This window comes from Tachypleus tridentatus, chromosome 10 (genome assembly GCF_004210375.1).
Source record: "Tachypleus tridentatus isolate NWPU-2018 chromosome 10, ASM421037v1, whole genome shotgun sequence".
Taxonomy (NCBI): domain Eukaryota; kingdom Metazoa; phylum Arthropoda; class Merostomata; order Xiphosura; family Limulidae; genus Tachypleus; species Tachypleus tridentatus.
Window position 1 is genome coordinate 77,180,871 of NC_134834.1, and position 19,785 is coordinate 77,200,655.

Here is a 19,785-nt window from a genome sequence, read left to right on the forward strand (position 1 = left end):
ATTAGTCTATTTCATCTAGGCTAGCTTTACCTAAATTCGGAAGTGTATTTTTAAAACTTTATACTTTCTATGTAAATTTTTCGAATTTTATTAAAAAATGTTTTAGATGGAGACTATATGCGTAACTTATGGGAAAGACAATTGGCTTATTTTGTATAAACAGCTTTTCTTAAATCTGAAAAAAAGAACTTGTATTCGTTTTATATTTCAAATTCATACAATCTCAAACCAATAAAAATCACCTGAGGGAGGCGTATCCTCCACTCTTTTCAATATGTATTTGCTTTATGTAACATTTTCTTTATTCTAAACACGGTACGTAGTTAATAACCACAAGGATGGTCGTAGCTATGTATTTTTTGTGTGTGTTTTCTTTACATTCCCCTTAGCATCATCTAAAAACGAGTAGGTTTAACTCTTGTGGGAAACCTGTGGTCAGGGTCACAATCAGGGATAACTGAAAACAACGTAGAATGAATCGATCATATGCATAAACAATCATATTGTAAATAACTGACAGATATATATTGTATAATTTATCAAGAATTAAATTATGTAAAACCGAGTGCACAATAGGAATAAGAATTATCATACTAATAAAAGATACCCTTTATGATTAATGAGAAATAGAATTTGGAAAAGTTACCAAGAGTATAGAAGTCACTATTTTGAAAAACTTATCACTGCATCTGTCTGCAATGTACCAGTTGTTGTTTTTGTGGTTTATGAGAAATCGTCAGTTTGAAGGATTTATTGTATATTTGTCTGTGATTGCTCTTTCCAAAATATCCCCGTCGCACCAAACATGCTCGCCTTTACAGCCGTGGGAGTGTTATAATGTGACAGCCAATCCCGTTATTTGTTGGTAAAAGAGTAGCCCAAGAGTTGGCGGTTGTTAGTAATGACTAGCTGCCTTCCCTCTAGTCTTACACTGCTAAATTAGGGAAGGCTCACGCAGATAGCTGTAGATTTGCGCGAAATTGAAACCAAACCAATTCAAAATATTCATTATGACCATAGTGAAAAGAGCGTTGAATCAGATTTACGTCTCCAAACATGTGTATGGACATTTTTTTATGATGAAGCTGTTAAAGTAGCCAATTTTTCTACCGTACATTCGCGAACTTTAGAGATATGATTCATTTATTATTATTTTATTATTCAGTGAAGCAGGAATTTATTCTGAATTGTAGTTTCGATTATGATAAATGATTAATTTTAATTAACTGTTGTGTATCATTTAATTATTTAAAAAACACTCCTTACGGAAAAGATATACAAAAGCAGTTTTAATTAATTTTGTAGCATTATTACACTCGCTGCTATAAGTATTGTCAATACTGATATGATGATGTTTAGTTTCTAAACGTTCACATTATTCATCATTATAAAGCGAAATATTTCAGTAATCTAATTTAAATATATACCTTATCAATTCTCGCTGGTGTTGTCTGTTGTTGGCTTGGCGTGGCCTGGTCGATAGGGGGCGCTCGTAATCTGCAGCTTCCAGGGTTGAAGTTGGTCATCGCATTTTCAGCCAAGGTGATCCAATAATAAGACGGTCATTTGTATTTAGCCCCCAAGAAGTTGTTGTTTTCCTATATGGATAGATGTGTGTAATGCTATTAAAACCATAGTAATAGTTCTAACGATCTTACAATTACTTAGTTATCCTCACTCTGTGAGGGTAATGTGGTCAGATTCACGTGTATGTGTATGTATGTATGTTTTTGCACACATATCTCGAAAACTAATTGACTGATTTGCACAAAAACTTTACATAAGATGGAAAGTCAGTATGGGCTAGTCCTCCCCATATTTGGTCTGGATCGAAATCCGAATCCTGGATAACTTTGAAGCATTTTTTGTAACGAGGTGATAAGGCATTTTAGCGGGTTTGCGTTAATAACTCATGGACATATTAAGGTTAAAACTCCTCAATACATGATAAAAGACTATCTGTATCGCAGATCATGCTTGATTTGAGAAGGATTTTCAGAGCTTTCTATCAAGAGAAAAATTTACGTTATCCAATATAAATGTAATTTCCCTGACTGGTCTTGTTTCCATTGCGTTAATTTGTTCCTTACGGCACAGCTGCGAGCAGTTTCTTTCTCTTAATTTCTAATTGCCATTTTCCATCAAGATGTCTCAGTTTTTCCACTAGAACTGTCTAAAATAAAGCGTTTTGGAAGTTTTGTTTGACCTTTCTCTTGACTTTAATGAATTTGTTCATTTACTCAAATTTACATTCTATTTTACTGGAAAAACCTTGTCCTGCCAAGTTTGCATTATTTACTCTTAAAACTCGCGGGCTCATGTATAACACTTGCTCACGAGTACTAATTCTAAAGGCAGCGTTGATAAAGTGTCCATCTTAAAAACCATGCAATTTCTTTACAGAGGTTCTTTATACAGTTCTAATTTTCCTTCGACCTGATTAGAACCCTGAAGTTTCAGGCTACGGAAGTTTCCAACAGCATAACGTAGTTAATTAGGCATGTAATTAGCTATTGTAACTTTCATTTTTCATCAGACGTTCTAACATTCTATATGATTTCCGTGTACTTATTTACAGAGTCTGCGCTCACCTGTCTACATGAGTGTATAACTTCATTCAATATCCTAATGAGCTAGCATTCTAGAAATATATACACTTACACGAAGTTAGAAAGTTGAACAAAAGTACTTAGAGGGAAAAAGGCATCAACCTTTTGAGCTTAAATGTGTGAGAAATAAAACCGAAAAATAAAACTTTCTTTGCTTTCAACATTTCATAAATTAATCCCATGCATATATACAAAAAAATTATAAACACAATAACTTTACATAAGTCTAAATAAATTGCAACAACAGTTAAACAGTCTTTAAAAATACGTTTATTTCTTATTTTCATTTTCATTTGTGCTTTTTTTTGTTTATTTAATGATAAAACTCTTCAGCCTAATAAAGTTATAAGGGGTCCTAATTATTACATGCCCGTATTGCGAATCCAAGAGTTCATGGTTTTTGTCCTGTTGTTGCTAAAACTGACCTTGTATTTTGGAGTTTTTCTTGGTGATAAAAATGACGATCGTATCCAACTGTCCCCCGCTACTACAGCGACAAGTCTGCGGTATTACAACGCTGAACTCAGGGGTTTGATTCCTCTCGGTGGACTCAAGCAGATAGCCCGATGTGGCTTTACTATAAGAAATCACACACACACACACACGTACACACTCGTATCCAACTGCTCGGTGAGAAAAGTGTAATCTAAGGTTTGGCAGTGCTTACTGTTGACCAGCTAACTTCCCCTTACTGAATCACCTTAAGCTTGCGTTGATAGACTTGTGTAACTTTGCTCGAAAATTTTAAACAGACACAAAACTAATTCAGCCTTGCGAATCATCGTATCAGTACTTGCTGAAAACTATTGCTTATCTGTTAATAGCTCCGTTTAATCATTATGTGTATAATAAGCTTAGCGAAGTTAGCGTGATCTGTAAAGTTTTTCTTCCCCAGTCCCAATTTATATTTAATATGTGAAACCAATATAATTATCAATTATCTGCACTGTTTGTATTGTGAAACCAATATAATTATCAATTATCTGCACTGTTTGTATACGCGTATTTAATGCAGAGAAAACAAGATATTTCTTGAAGGAGGAAAGATGACTGAACTGTTAGGTTAATTAAAAAAAATCCTTGTTACTTACTTTATAAATAAAGTTTTTAAGGAAATATATCTAACTTTAAGAACTTACAGTAAAGTTGTGACGATCGAATTAATATCATTTGATGTCATAATTAGTAAACTATTCGAGAACCAGGATGTTATAAAGAGCTGCTTGTTGTTTTATTTTTCAACAAATATTAATTACAAACTGGCCGGGCATGACCAGGTGGTTAAGGTGCTCGACTCGTAATTCGAGGGTCGTGAGTTCAAATTCCCGTCACACCAAACATGCTCTCCCTTTAAGCCGTGGGGGCTATATAATGTGATGGTCAATCCCACTATTCGTTGGTAAAAGAGTAGCTCAAGAGTTAGCGGTGGGTGGTGATGACTAGCTGCCTTCTCTCTAGTCTTACACTGCTAAATTAGGGACGGCTAGCGCAGATAGCCCTGGTGTAGCTTTGCGCGAAATTTAGAAACAAACAAACAATTACAAACTAGTGTATATTTTATGTTTCAGCTGTTAATCTGCTGATATTTTCAGAGAAGTCTTAAAAAGGGCTTTTTGTTGTGGCGTGAGCTGGGATATAATCCTTGGTTTTGTACTTTGAAAGGCAGGTGTACTATCCATTCAACTCACACCCCACTGTGGTTTAGGCAAGATATAAAAAAATGATTTCAAAAGGGAAGTATCCAGGTTTTGGTGAAGTCTTTGGTCGTTTGACTCAGTGTGTCATCAGTTAAATTGCTTATTTTTATGTTTCTAGTGCATGTGTGAGTTCGTATTTCATTTCTTTTAGTGCCACTCCTTTCATTTTATATATGGTCCTCTTTCTGACATAAGCTTTTGAAGGTAAATCGGTATTATACATAAAGTTCTATATTTCTATCGTGATTTGGAAGTTTCAGTTTTGTTTAGTTGTTTTTCTAGTGTATTCTTATTGTGTGGCGGTTTCTACAGAGTGATCTGAATTTATATTGCTTGCGTATCTTTTGTATGTTTCAGAAATTTCTGACATGCGATATGACCGCGTATATAGGCTACTAGCCATACGAATGATAAGTAGCCCTACTTTGAGCATGAAAACACAAAACTATTTATGATAAAAAATAAATAGAGCTTAAACTTTAATAAATATACATGCACAATTGTTTGTTGTAAATACAACATAGGTGCTCAAAGGAAATACATAAAATCCTATTTGTAGAAACTTTAAGAATACGAAGTTTAACTGGTGAAAGTTAAATTCTTTCGTTGTTCTTAAAAGGATGTTGGACCGACGTTTAACTCCGTTTTCCTTGGAACAGCAGAAAGAGAACATTTTAACATTCTGCCTCTTAGAAATGGCATTCTATCGTATTTTAACTCCGGCTTTTCTTTAACAGATAGATTAAACTAAATTTTGGATAAAGTGCCAGGCTTAAGAACACAACGAGTAAAATTCGAACACACAAACTTCCGATCAGCAGTTCAAAGCGCTATCTACTAAAGCCACATCGCCTCAGTTGTGGAAGTAAAATATAAAATGTCCCACTTGTAAGGAGGCGCTTGTTGACTTGTTGGAAAGGAATCTTCGGAGCACTACTTGGAGGAACTAACAAACAAGAAGGTGGACATCTCAAAAGCGATTAGGAAAAAGGTTTTTTTATTCATTTCTCATCTTGAGCTTATGAGTTTTTCTAACACCATGAATACAACATATCATTACTATGAAATAACATATAGGACTGTTTTTATTAGAAATTGATATACATAGTTCTGTATTTAAGAGTAAATGTTTAAATGCTTATTGAGAGAAAAACAAGACTTGTCGGTAATATATAAACATGCACACTTCATTTTATGAGGGTGAGGGGTATAATGTGAAATATTAAACCTATCCTGGGTTTTGGAGTTGTCTGTAGAAGTACGACTCAGGTCTGGTAGGGATACACCGTCTCTTAGTCTTAACCCCAGTTCGTCATTTTTAACAAAACGAAATAATGAAAATAAATAGAAGTGAGAAGAGCAAGATGTCGATGCAGACAGTTGTTGGAAGTTGACTGCTCTCCAAAGTAAAAGTAAATAATAAAATAACGTATTACCACTTGGGGGTAAGACAAGCTTGTCTCTTCTGAGGTTGGCATTCCATTCCTCGTTATAGTAGCAAAGTCTACTTTAACTTAATTAGTAGAACAGTAAATACGATAGAATTATAAAAGCCTAATCAAGTCATCTTAACTAACTCCCAAACGCCGCCCATTAAGTCCACTGTAACATCCAATTTTCAGACTTTACACGAGCCTTTATATGCGTTAAGGTGTTCATCCACATAAAAGTAGTGCCAAATTGTTTAACAACTTTATTAAAAACTTATGGGAAACTTTCAACAAAATCTATATAATATTCACTCTTTCCTGTTTATTTAAGACATTTTTATTTATTACAAAATATTTTAATAATGTTTAGAGTTTCTTTATTAAGTCCATTAAATATTAATTTTTGATCCAATATTTTATGATTAATAATGAAATATTGTAATTTTACAAAATAATTGTATAATTATAATACTTATTGTTAAAAGAGAATAAGCCATACATTGGAAGAGAAAAATATTTAAATTCCTAACATTATCAATTATTTTAATTTCTGGATCTGAATAATATGCTTCTAGATCCAAAAGTGAGGTAATTTCAATTGCTAATTCCTTGGATAAATAGTGTAAATAAAATTATTTAGCTTCAGATTATTTATACTAATTAAATCGTCTTGGTGGTAGTTGGAAGTTATACTAATTAGTGTTGATAAGTTGGTTAGGCTTTTATAACTCTATAGTAGAATACTTTATCTACTTCAGTGCTAATTAAGTTAAAGTATAGCTTTAATACTATAATGGGGGCTGGAATTTCAACTTAAGGAGGTACATTTTCTTACTTATCCCCTAAATGGCCTTTCATAGGGTCAGCGATATGTCTCCGGACTTGCAACGCTTGAAACCGAGATTCGATACTTGTGGTGGGCAAATAACAATTAGACTATTGTGTAGCTCTGTGCTTAAGTTCAAAACAAACAATAATATCAAGTGGCGATACTTTGTTTATTTCTTTTCTTCTACCATGGAGCGCAGTCACCTTCCCACAACTGTTTGCAAGTAGTGAATGGTGATAAATATGTAGAACATTGTGTGTGGGCTTGAACATTTCATGATTATTTTATTTTATGAGTTTATTAATTTGAGACTAGCGAACGAAGGTTATGGCTGATAGATGGCGTACATCCACCAAAATGTGGATCTTACTTCCTGGGAATCCTTTTAATTTATGTAGCGTTTTAGATTTAATTTTGTTTGGTCTTGTTTGTTTATTACTACATATATATACAGATGTACATACACACACACACACACATAAAACAAAGATATAGACACGTTGTGTATAGTATCGTAAAGTCTTAGATCTAGCAGTGAAATTACACTGAATACACATTGTATTTTCCACTGAAGGGGCGTTATAGCTGTAACAGTTAATCCAACTATTTAGTTAAAAGAAGCCGCACACGTTTTCATTGCTAGATTATAGACAACAATGGAAAGGAGTGCCGTTTGTGTGTGTGTGTGTTTTCTTATAGCAAAGCCACATCGGGCTATCTGCTGTGTCCTCCGAGGGAAATCAAACCGTGCCATTTTTACTGAAATTACCAATACCAGTTCTTTACTGTGTAGAAAGAAAGCAAACACTATAATAATTATAGATACAAAAATTACAAATGAACTTCAAAAATTTACTAAAATTAAGAAAGAAAATAAGGTCTCGTACGTCAACATCATGTTACCGCCACCTGGATATTAAGAAACGAGATCATAATTTACCCTCTTTAATTAAAATAGTTAAATAAGCTGAATTTTAGTAAAATAGGTAACAAAATTTTATGAAATTCTAATTACATTTTTCGTTAGAAATATAACGTACAAAGTCCAGATGTGATTTATTATCTGAAATTATACCTTCTTATAACGTATAAACTGAATCCATAGGTTATTGGGATAAATGTATTAAAACAGGGTTTGGTTTGTTTTGAATTTCGTTCAAAGCTACACGAGGACCATCTGCGCTAGCCGTCCCTAATTTAGCAGTGTAAGTCCAATAGTAGCCTAAGAGTTGGTGGCGGCTGGGGATGACTAGCTGCCTTCTCTCTAGTCTTACACTGCTAAAGTAGGGACAACTAGCGCAGATTGTTTGTTTGTTTGTTTGGAAATTTCGCACAAAGCTACTCGAGGGCTATCTGTGCTAGCCGTCCCTAATTTAGCAGTGTAAGACTAGAGGGAAGGCAGCTAGTCATCACCACCCACCGCCAACTCTTGGGCTACTCTTTACCAACGAATAGTGGGATTGACCGTCACATTATACACCCCCACGGCTGGGAGGGCGAGCATGTTTAGCGCGACGCGGGCACGAACCCGCGACCCTCGGATTACGAGTCGCACGCCTTACGCGCTAGGCCATGCCGGGCCTTTAAGGGTTGTTGTTATTTTGAATTAAGCACAAAGCTACACAATGGACTATCTGTGCTCTGCCCACCACGAGTATCGAAACCCGGTTTTTAGCGTTGTAAGTCCGCAGACATACCGCTGAGCCATTGGGGGGCACTAGCGCAGATATCCCTCGTGAAGCTTTGCGCGAAATTCAAAAACAAACAAACACAACGTCTTTTTGAAAGCTTACAACTTCCCGCGAGAGAGATGGAAGAAACAGTTGGAGTAAAGATGGCTACTCCCTCTACCAAAGTTTTCAACTGCATTAAAAGTAACATAAAGTCTGTAATGTTTAGATTAATTATTAAACATATTTATGGTTGTACACTGTTGTTAGGATGTGCTCTTACAATAGCTTACCCAGTGATAATTTGATTTAGCTATGTTAATCATCAAATTGCAAACCTGTTTGTATGTCATTCAGTAATAATGCGGTCCACATACTGTTTCAAATCAAATTTTGCCCGTAAAAAATATTTTTTATTTATGTTTACATTTTGTGTATTTGTGGATGTGACTGAGATGTTATTACGAACCATATAGCCCACAACATCATGGATCCTTAATGCACTTTGTGCATAAATAGTTTAGAAAGATGTATTTAATAAGCCCAGTGAGGTTGATATGAGTCCCATCTGTAATACTTGGGCTAATGCTGTTACGATGTTTCTCACATCTATTTCACCATATGTGAAAAGAGATTTGTGTCTACCAGTAGGTCTTAGCACAGGTAAAAAAAACAAAAAAAACATAAAGAAACAAGAAACATGTTTTTCATCCCAATGACCACTCGGGCTTGGTTAGGAGATTGCTGACTTAATGGTCACTTAAGGAAATTGACATGCGACACCTGATGATCAAGTATATTCAATCATAAGATTAAACATACGACGGAAGTGACAAAGCTTCAAACTGCGCGTAGGGACTTTCAATCAGTGGTTGTATAATTTGAACCAAAGTTCAGATACAATGTTGTAATTCACATCAGGAGCTCTAAGCAACAAGGTAATTCATCCAGTGGTGAAAGTTTGGATGATGCTCTTAAAAATTGGTACATTCCTAAATTAAGACTAGTTAGGATATCTGATCTTTACAATTCTCTATAAACATTATTTTTGCTACTGGATAAATGCTAGGTCAATCAATTCCAGATCTTCAATATAAGGGTCGTGGGTTTGAATCCTCGTCACACCAAACATGCTAGTCCTATCAGCCGGGGGGTGTTATTATGTGACGGCCAATCCCACATTTCGTTGGTAAACGAGTAGCCTAAGAGTTGGCGGTGGGTGGTGATGACTAGCTGCCTTCCCTCTTGTCTTACACTGCAAAATTAGGGACGGCTAACGCAGATAGCCCTAGTGTAGCTTTGTGCGAAATTCAAACCAAACAAACATATAAAGAGGCAGTGACGTGGAAACACAAGAGAAGATTCTTCAAAACTTCTGGAATGGATCTTATGTAAGTTCAATCGCATATCATTCTTTTGTTCCTCCCTCATTTTTCCTATTGATATACAAATATTGTATCAAATATTTGTAGGTTCCTCGCAAGAAAGTTTCTTTGTATTGGAAAGGAGGGGCATAAGCCTCTATCCCCTGGAAATTTAATATAAAAGTGAAGATAAAATAAAATTATATAAGCTCAAGAAAGGTTACACTAGTTGGTCTTTCTTGTGTAAAACTTCTTATTTGCTCCTGCAGTAAGGTGGATAAACGATAGTCACATGGTTTAGTGACGTCATATGAAAATCCTCCCATAATCCCAGGCGAATTTCGTACTTTCAATCTACCTCACAACTGTGTGTTAGACGATTGTTAACATGCTGTGTCGTCCATTCCTTGTCCTGCAGCTAGACTCATAGAGGCAACATGGATGTTAACATAGACGTATTGAAGCATAACATTTTTTTTCTGTGTAAACAATGAGCGTGTTTTGTTTGTTATTTTCTAAGCCTTTTCTTCTTATTGTCGCGTTCTCACTTTGATTTTAAGTGCTTCCTAGAATATAATAGATATTATTCGAATTACGGCTAAAAAGATCATTAATTGTAAGTGTATCGAAATGATGATTTAATGCGTTTTTATTATTAAAGGTTTCGGATTTCTTGGTATTAATTTATGCCCTTCTTCTTAGTTTGTTTAATAAAATTTGCTTCATTAATTAATAAATTATCTCTAATTCTGATTTAAACGTTAACTTACTTTTCATCAAAAGCTATTAATAAGTACACCCTTGTGCAATTTAATTGAAACAAATGGTCATTTTACAATATTTTCAGCATGGCGGGCCGATGTAGGCTCGCTGGACTCATTTTTTCACACAGACGGCATCATTAGCTGCGTTTTGCGGTATGGTCGATCTATTTTTGGGATATATGACGAAATTTTGAGGAATATTACGTCATTCGAAATTGCGTTAGACTTTTCTCAAAAATGAGGCTATATGTTTTACTGCTGATCAGTCGTCTTTCAGCCGTCATACACAATGAACGTGACTCCTAGAAACCGTACAAAGATTGTGACACTGCATAAGCACACCGGTATGACTTACAGGCCAAGGTTAATACCGGATTTAACAGTCCGAAACGTAAAGGAAGCTGTGGCCGAAAAAGGAAAACAACGCCAAGAGACGACGCGTACGTGGTTAGGGAGAGTGTCAAAGATCCACGGAAGACAAGTGACGCCATAAAAAGAGATTTAAAAGTCAAAGGAATAAAAGTCAGCTCTTCAACGGTTCGTCGTAGGCTTGTCGAAGGACAAGGAGACCAGTCAAAAAACAACTTTTTACCAACTCAATGAAGGAAAAAACGGTATCAATGGGGTCTGAAATACAAGAACTGGACGCAAGAACAATGGAGAAAGATGTCATTCAGTGACGAGACTCATTTCTTCGTACAGGGTCAAAGAAGTCTGCATGTTCGCAGACCACCAGGTGAGAAACTTCGAGAATCTCACATCAATCAGTTCGTAAAACATCTCTTGAAGAAGATGTTTTGGGGCTGTTTCAGCTACTATGGCTTTGGAGGCTTATATATCGTAGAAGGTATGATGCGAGGACCACAGTACATCGAAGTTTTGCAGAGAAGAGTCGTTCCAGAATTGAAAAAGAGATTTCCAGATGGATCTGGAGATCTGGCTTCGTGCCACATATCGGAACTTGTGAAGAATTTTATGACTACGACGCGAATAAAGGTGCTAGACTGGCCTGGAAACTCTCCGGACTTAAATCCTATTGAAAATCTTTGGGCCATTTGTAAAGAAAGACTTCGGGAAAAAGAATGTACTACGAAAGATAAGCTAATTGAGGCCATAATTTAGGTGTGGTCCCGCGATTCAAACTTTAGTAAAGATTGCAGTCAACTCGTGGACTCGATGCCAAAGCGGATTAATGATTTTCTGAAAAATAAAGGCGGTCATATCATGTATTAATTTGTGAGTCAGAAATAAAACGCAGAAAATTGAAAAAATCGTAATGTTCCGTTTTGTTTCAATTAATTTGCACAAGAGTGTATCATAATTTTATACGAATGCACTTTCTTCAACAACCAATCAGCATCCTCGACGAAACCATCTGTGTAAATAACACATTAAGCAAATAAATCCCCATTGTTTAAACAAATAAACTAACCCTAATATTTATAAATATTTTTATCAGTGATAATATAATGATAACTGTGGCTTTAGAAATCTCAAAGACAGGTGGTATTCATAATCTTTAATATAACACATTAAAGTATTAAAAACGTTTGTAATTGGAAACGTTCTTAAAATGTGTAATTAGGTCGGACCTCAGTATAACATAAAAACAATATATATATAAAAAGTGATGGAAGGAACTTTTCATATTTACCATTTCGATTCATTTTAAGAATCTTATAAGATTTCCGTTTTGATATACATTGATTTTCTCCAAACTTTAAAGTTCCAGTGAATTTTTTTATGAAGGAAAGGTAATTCAAAATGATTATTAGAAGTTTTTTAATCATCTTACGTTTTATAACCTTGGTGACGACGAAAGAAATAAAGACTGCGTGAAGCAAATATCATTGCACAACGTAAAATTCCGATTGCTAAGATAGAACCATGGAGCAAGAGACGGCATGAACAAAGGCTGCATATTAAGTTCTAATAAAAAGGAGAAAACGTGTTCAATCAGATCTAATCTCAAATCTTACCTCCGCTGGTTGAATATTTACTGTCTCTTTTCCCTCTTTACTGCTGATGGAACTAGAAAAACTGCTCAATAAAGAGAAGTCAAGAAGCGAAAATAACACTCTTTATTATCACTTCCAACGTCTTGACTTCTTCTGAACCGTCTAGTTTAATACCTAAACTTTTGTAATGAAAGTTTTAGTTTATTACGTAATTCGAATTCCTCATGGAGAGTAAGTAACTGAACGTGGATACACCACTGTGGAAAAATCGTAATACGAATGATGCGAGAGAAAATAAAAAGGCATAATTATTCAGATAAAATATAATATTCGTTTAATCTCATACATAACGTTTCTGTACATTTAAGACATGAAATGCAAACATTTTTTTCATTTATGTTGAACAATAAAAGAAATATATTTTGAACGCATCCGTGAAGTGAATACAAAGTAGGGTTAAAATAAAATATTCATCGAAATGTAGAAACCTTTGCTTAAGGATATTTTAAGATACTTTTTTTCTTATATGTTATTACGGTGCCAGTATGGAACTCAGTACGATTTTATTTCTTTCATTTAAATTTTGGCACAAACTACACGAGTAAAATTTACGTATAGCTCGCCCTAATTTTGAACTAATAAACTAGAGAAAGAGATATATGCTTAAGAAAAGAATTATAAAATTGTGGATGTTATTCTCGGTGAATATTGAGTTATATAATTTAACACATTGTAGGGGACTTGCGTAGTTATATACCTAGAACAAAGTTTGTTAGGGTAAGTAATTCCATGGCATAGGTAAATAAAAGTGATCTTATGTTGTTTAATATATATATATTTATGTTTTGTATAACTGGAGTTAAATAGCTTCTGACTCACTTCACAGCTAAGTTTAAAATTAATTTACTATTCTCTCTTTGTACTAAAGTTTTTTGTTTGTTTGGAATTAAACACAAGGTTACACAGTAGGCTATCTGTGCTCTACCCAACACGGGTATCGAAACTCGATTACTCGAGATATAAGCTCGCAGACCTGCCGCTGTACTAGTGAAGTCTGTATTAAAGTTACTTTCAATCATAACTGTATAATATCGACGTTGTAGATCACTTGCTCTTGGAACAACCTACATCGTCAACTGTGATCATTTGATCACCCTGATAACCCACTGCTGTTCGACACATTGTAACTAGCCACTGCAAAGTACAGCTAGGGGCTAAACTCGTGCTTCGAAGAACAATGAATGTATTAAAATAATTTAACCACTGGAACATCGTTTAACAACAAGAAATAATATTAATTTAAAAAATGGATATAAACGGGATTAGATTTTCTACCTCCTGCATACAGAGTGTTCATATGAGCTATAGCCCAAAATCTTTTCATATATACAGCATTATTAAGTAGAATATTATGTATATATATATACATATGTTTCTGTGTATGAGAATGGCATATGTTTCAAATAGATAAGTCCTTTTAACAGTATTATTCTTGTTGTATTATGTTGTTTGACATGAATAAAACAAAATCCTACGAAGCAGAATATGCAGTTATTGTGTTTAGATTGAAGTAAAGAATTGTAAAAGCTTGGATTGACAATAAACAAAATATATCGTTGCGCACAACGTGCTTTGTATAAACACTTGAGCTTGCGAGCCTTCGTCAACTTCAAATCCTATTTTATTGTCTTTTTTACTGGAATAAACAGACATTCTCATTTTTAGTATAACGATCATTTTTCGTATATTAGGTTCATTTTTGTCAACATAGTTTTCACTTTTAGGGTAAGGATGTTGCAGTTCTGAACAGTTTGTTTTATAAGTTTTTCGCTCTCAGTGAAGTAGCTGAAAGCTTCATTTCTTTGCGAAATATCGGCTAATATCTTCTTATAAGAATATCTTATCTGGCCATAAGAATAAGAATATCTGGCCATTCGGATTGAGTCAAATATGTTGCTATTCGGCTTAAATCAGTAGAGACACCACATAAGTGTTGAAATATACAAACTGCTCGTATAAACTGTTATTACACACACAGTAATATAATTATTATATAACTATTATATAATAGTTATTGCTGTAAAGCTAATACTTTTAGTGAAGTTTATTTATCCATTAACCGTGGTAGCAACTCACCTAATATAATTATTTTCCTTTATTTTAGACTTAGGCCTTTTTTAAGAAATAAAGCTTTCTCTGTCTGGTAGACAAAGCACCAGAGTAACTATAATATAAATATTACTTCAATAATATACTGTTGTAGAGACTGCAGTTCTTGATTATTGTCACTTTTGTGTACAGCATCTTGTGATGCACTAGATTTATCATGACAAAAGAACTGCGTTATCACGCGTTTTATACACAACACCTTTCACATGTTGTTTATAATATGATCCAAGAGACTTATGTATAATTTTAACTTGATTGGACATAAACTCTTGATTTTCACTGTATGTATACAATGATAACTTTGCTTGAATACAGAATGTCAGATTATTTTATCCAATCTTTTCGTTTGTGTCTTACTATCTACGGAATGAAATTTTACCTATGAAGCATATTAGATATAAAAACAAATTGATTCAATGCTGTTCCTGTCTGTTGTGGACGCACGAGGGCTGTGCAGACGTAGTCTGTGGACGCTTGTTTCATACTCGTCTTGCGTTGAACTGTCTTATTTAGCTTAAGTGTGCCCCCCATCTCAGTGGCACAACGGTATGTCTGTGGACTTACATAGGGTTTCGATACCCGTGGTTAGCAGAGCACAGACAGCCCATGTGTAGCTTAGTGCTCAATCCTAAACAAATTTTCAAAGCAACCTTAAGTGTAGGCTATATATGCATTTTGCGTTGCTACACTCAACTACTTATATGAGTAGAGCTTCGAAAGATGAAAATAAGAAAAGGGAAAAATAGAAATAAAAATCCTTTTTAACATTTAATAGGGAAAATGTGAACACTATGAAATTATCCTAAATACTAGCTGGTCAAAAGTTTAAGACCATACCAAAATGTTCTAAACAGGGTACGAAATGCCCCAAAAGATGGGATGAGACCAGTAGTGAATTGCACTACCGTCTTTGCGAATACCTGCAAACATTCGCTTTGGCATGGTCGATATAAGAGTTTGCAGAAGGCTGGCTGAATGCTATTCCAAGTGGTGAAGATGGCTTCACGAAGATCATGCACTCTTTTGAATTGACGGACATTTTTTTCCTCTCCCAAACATTTTCAATGGGGCTCAGTTCAGGCGAACACGCTAGACAGTCGAAAAGAATCACGTTATTCGCCATGAAAAAGTCCTTTGTCCTACGGGCATTGTGGATTGCAGCGTTGTCCTGCTGAAAGCACCCCAGATCATGATAGAACCTCCTCCACTGTGTCGTGTAGAAAATGTCTCCGGTGGGATACCCTTATCGTGCCAGTAGCATTGGAAACCATCTGGACCATCCAGGTTAAATGTTTTCTCATCAGAGAACAAAACCTTCTTCCACTTTTCTACGTCCCATGTTTGGTGCTTCTCAGCAAAGTTTAACTGAGCTGTTTCGTGGTGTGGGAGGAGGCGTAGTCTTTGAAGAACGTTTACGGTTTTCAAAGTCTTTCTCTCGTAGATGCCGTCTTATTGTTCTTGAGCTGCATTCTGCGTCGGTAGGTGCCTTAATCTAGTTCGACGATCGGCTGGCGTTTTGCCGGACAACCCGTCGAATCCTCCTGCTCAATGTCGACGAAATTTTCTTGGGCTGACCACTTGAAATTCTCGTTCCGTATCCCTCAGGGTCTTTTAAGAAATTTGCAACAGCAGTTTTACTGCGCTCAATCTCGATGGCATGTTGAGAGAGATCTTGCTTTTGCAGCTCTACAATTCTGCCGTTCAAACTCTGTCAACTTTTTAGCCTTTACCATGTTTTTACCCGATGTAACACAGGAGATGTCAGTGGGAAATGTTGACAACGCTAGTGCTCGAATACAAATGACTAAATTTCGTTACGTGTTTACCGATTAACGCTTCGTTTCAGTATGGTCACATATTCCCTATTAAATGCTAAAAAGGTTTTCATTTTCCCTTTTCTTATTTTCATCTTTCGAAGCTCTTCTGAAATAAGTAGTTGAGGGTAGCAACGCAAAATGCATATTTTTTCTTTATGTTCATTGGCCTTAAGATTTTGGCCAGCAGTGTGTATATATGTGTGTGTGTAATTATATTTTAGTTGCTTAACTCTGAGTTTAATTTTTTATGTATTTATATAATCATTTTTGCTTCAGTTTTACACAGTGGGTGTTTTATTAATATGAAATCTACAATATAATAAAACATAATAATAATCTAATATTAAAAACACATTTTGTATCTGTATATTTGTCTCTCACTCACGTTCCACGCAATGGTGTCATAATAACTCATTACGTAATTTAAATACTTTGGCTTCCTGTCAGTTAGAAGAGATTAGTCTACGACTGATTGAATATTAAAGATATATTTGGTCTAAAATGTACAAAACAATTACACGATTTTCAGAATTTCAAGACGTATATTTGTCAAATCGTCGAGTTACGTCATAAAACGTTTTCCAATCTCAAAAAATGATCTTCCATGGACGACGAAGTTGAACTTACGACACAATTTAAATTTGACATCCAACTGCCTAATCGGCCGCTCACTGGTAAAGTGTAGATAAGACTAGAAAAACATATGACAGGCTCAAAATTACAGGAAGGACTTGGCTCTTGGTGAAATTAACCTTTTTTATATAATACGGTTCGGGATGGCCAGGTAGTTAGGGCACTCGATTTGCAATCTTAGGTTTCGGGTTCGAATTCCCGGGGCATCAGACATGTTCGCCCTTTCAGTCGTGGGAATGTTATAATGTGACGGTCAATCTCACTATTCGTTTGTAAAAGAGTAACCCAAAAGTTGGCGGTGGGTAGGACTAGCTGCCTTCCTTCTAGTCTTACACTGCTAAATTAAAACGGCTAGCGCAGATAGCCCTTGGGTTGCTTTGCGCGAAATTCAAAACAAAGAAACAAACTTTATTTAACGACAGTTCCTGCCGATACCATTTCTCGGCATGACCGTGAACAAATCTCAAGGACAGTCCTTCAGTAAGGTTGACATATCGCTCTCAGAGCCCTTGTGTAGTCGTGGAGAACTTTATGCTGCTTTCAGTATAACTTGAAATCAAGAACATTTTGTGGCGCTCATTGATAATCACGAAAATCACGGATCAGTCACTGGAACCTGCGTATTCACAAGAGATGATGTATTTTAGGTGTTTCATGAATAAGTTACTTTCTATACAAGATTTATCAGTTTTTACAATCTATCTATGTATTTCCTTCTCAAGTCGTTTTTGACTGGTATTACGCTAGTGATAATAATAATGTTTGTTTTTTTTTTGCTTTTGAATTTTGCGCAAATCTACACGAGGGATGTCTTCGCTAGCCGTCCCTAATATAACAGTATAAGACTAGAGCCAAGGCAGCTAGTCATCAGCACTCACCGCCAATCTTGGGCTACTCTTTTACCAACGAATAGTGGGAGTGACCGTAACATTATAATACCCCATGGCTGAAAGGACGATTATATTTGTTGGGCCGGGGATTTGAACCTGAAACCTAAAATTGAGAGTCGAGCGTCCTAAACACTGTCCATGCCGAGCCGTAATAATAAGGAGTAAATAACAGAATGATTTTTAACACTAATATAGAACACATCTATCGTGTACTTAAGAAGCTGTGCTAACCAAGCCTGTACAAATGATTCTTAGCACAGTTGAATAAAGTGTACAAAACTGTCGCTACTTCCATGTAAGTAACGTCTAAGACAAGAACTAAGGTTTAATGATTCTACAATGAAGCCATAATGCATTTTAACGTATTTTAACATTAACTATCGAATATTGTAAATAGTAAAATGTTCTAACAAGCGCCGGTCTCTCCATCAAGTTAATTCAGTAAATACATTGTGAAAAGTGCAAGATGTTTTAGTCTGTAAAGAAGTAGGACATTTGTAAATGAATAACGCGATTTACTCTGTAGCTTAAACAATTATCTTGTTCGACTCTCGTCTGACGAATTAGTTTGAACAATTAACCATTAACCCTTAAACAGTGGGAATGTTGTAGGTAGCAGTATCAATTGATGATGGCCGCTTTTTAAGGGTTAAAATATCTAAATATTTATATTATGAAAGGACTTTGAGAGGGCAAATGTAGTTAGGTTAAAACGTAATTCTAATCTGACTCCAGGAAGAATTTAACACCAGTAAAAACAAACAGACCAAAAACGCTCTCATGGATTGAAATACAGAAATAAAAAAGCTAAGCGACAGATTTATACAAAAAATTGTCAAATTTATTGCTGTACGGTTTGGTTGTAGCTTTAGATCATTGCGCAGGTATAAGTTAAGTTAAGAATTTTCGCGCATAGCTACACAGGATTATATTGAAGTCCCTAATTTTCAACTAATACTCTATAGGGAAGGTAACTAATGAACCCGCTAAGTCTCTTTATTACTTTAACTAAATAATGAAATTTTGCTCCTATTTTTATAATACAGGAACGTAATTTTGTAGTAATGGGACTCGAATCCCTGACGATCAAGTTCACAGTCAAACACGCTAACCAGTTGGCCACGCCTGCACGAATATACATTGTTATTTCGTTTAAGTTTTTTCTCCATTATTTAATATACTTTATTTAATCTTACTTATAATACTTATAATATTTAATCTTACTAAATAATACTTTATTTAATATACTCCATTATTCAATCCTTATACTGGTATAGAACTGCTAAATCCTTAGTTAAAACAAAATTATTTCAAAGACAAATTAAATGCTATACTTACGACAAATTAGAAGCAATTTAAAGTCTTACGACTGTGGACAACCGTTAGCTACGGCGAATCAACTTGAAGCTCGTGCGTATTCCATTCAAGGACATCGAGCGCTTGTAAACTTCAGATTACAAGTCGAGTACTTTACCCACCTAGCCCTGCCAGGACCCGTTAAGTACAGATGTAATAAAGTAAACATAAGTTAAAATGTTGCTATCTAAATACAGTTCCATTATTTCATCATCTTACAGTAATACTAATCAGTGATGTCGAGAAAACCCACTTGTAGAGAAATATATATGCAAAAACGGCTCGTTTGGGTTGAGAAAATATTTTACATAGAAGAGCGAACTTCTTTGGTCATCGTCGAAACGTTGTTTGCTCTTCTATGTAAAATATTTTCTCAGCCCAAACGAGCCGTTTTTGCATATATATTACAGTAATACTGTTCTTGATCTACTCCTAGCAGTACACCCTCTGGTGAGTCACACTAATATTATCCCTGGTTTACAAGACTGTGAAAGATAAATAAGTGTAGTTGTGAAATGTATAAAATGTGTTAAGACACGGTGATATCTGTTTACTGGTTACTGACCTTAGTTACACCATTCGCCTATTGTATCTCAGTA

The 19,785-nt window shown here is 35.2% G+C and overlaps 1 long non-coding RNA gene across 1 annotated transcript; it reads right to left on the bottom strand.

Moving 5' to 3' along the window:
- Positions 1-189: 189 nt before the first annotated feature.
- On the bottom strand, positions 190-19,458 carry LOC143228123 (uncharacterized). Its single transcript, XR_013015204.1, has 3 exons — positions 19,169-19,458; positions 1,428-1,598; positions 190-457 (listed from the first exon to the last, which is right to left on the bottom strand). It is a non-coding gene; the product is annotated as an uncharacterized LOC143228123 (long non-coding RNA).
- Positions 19,459-19,785: the final 327 nt, after the last annotated feature.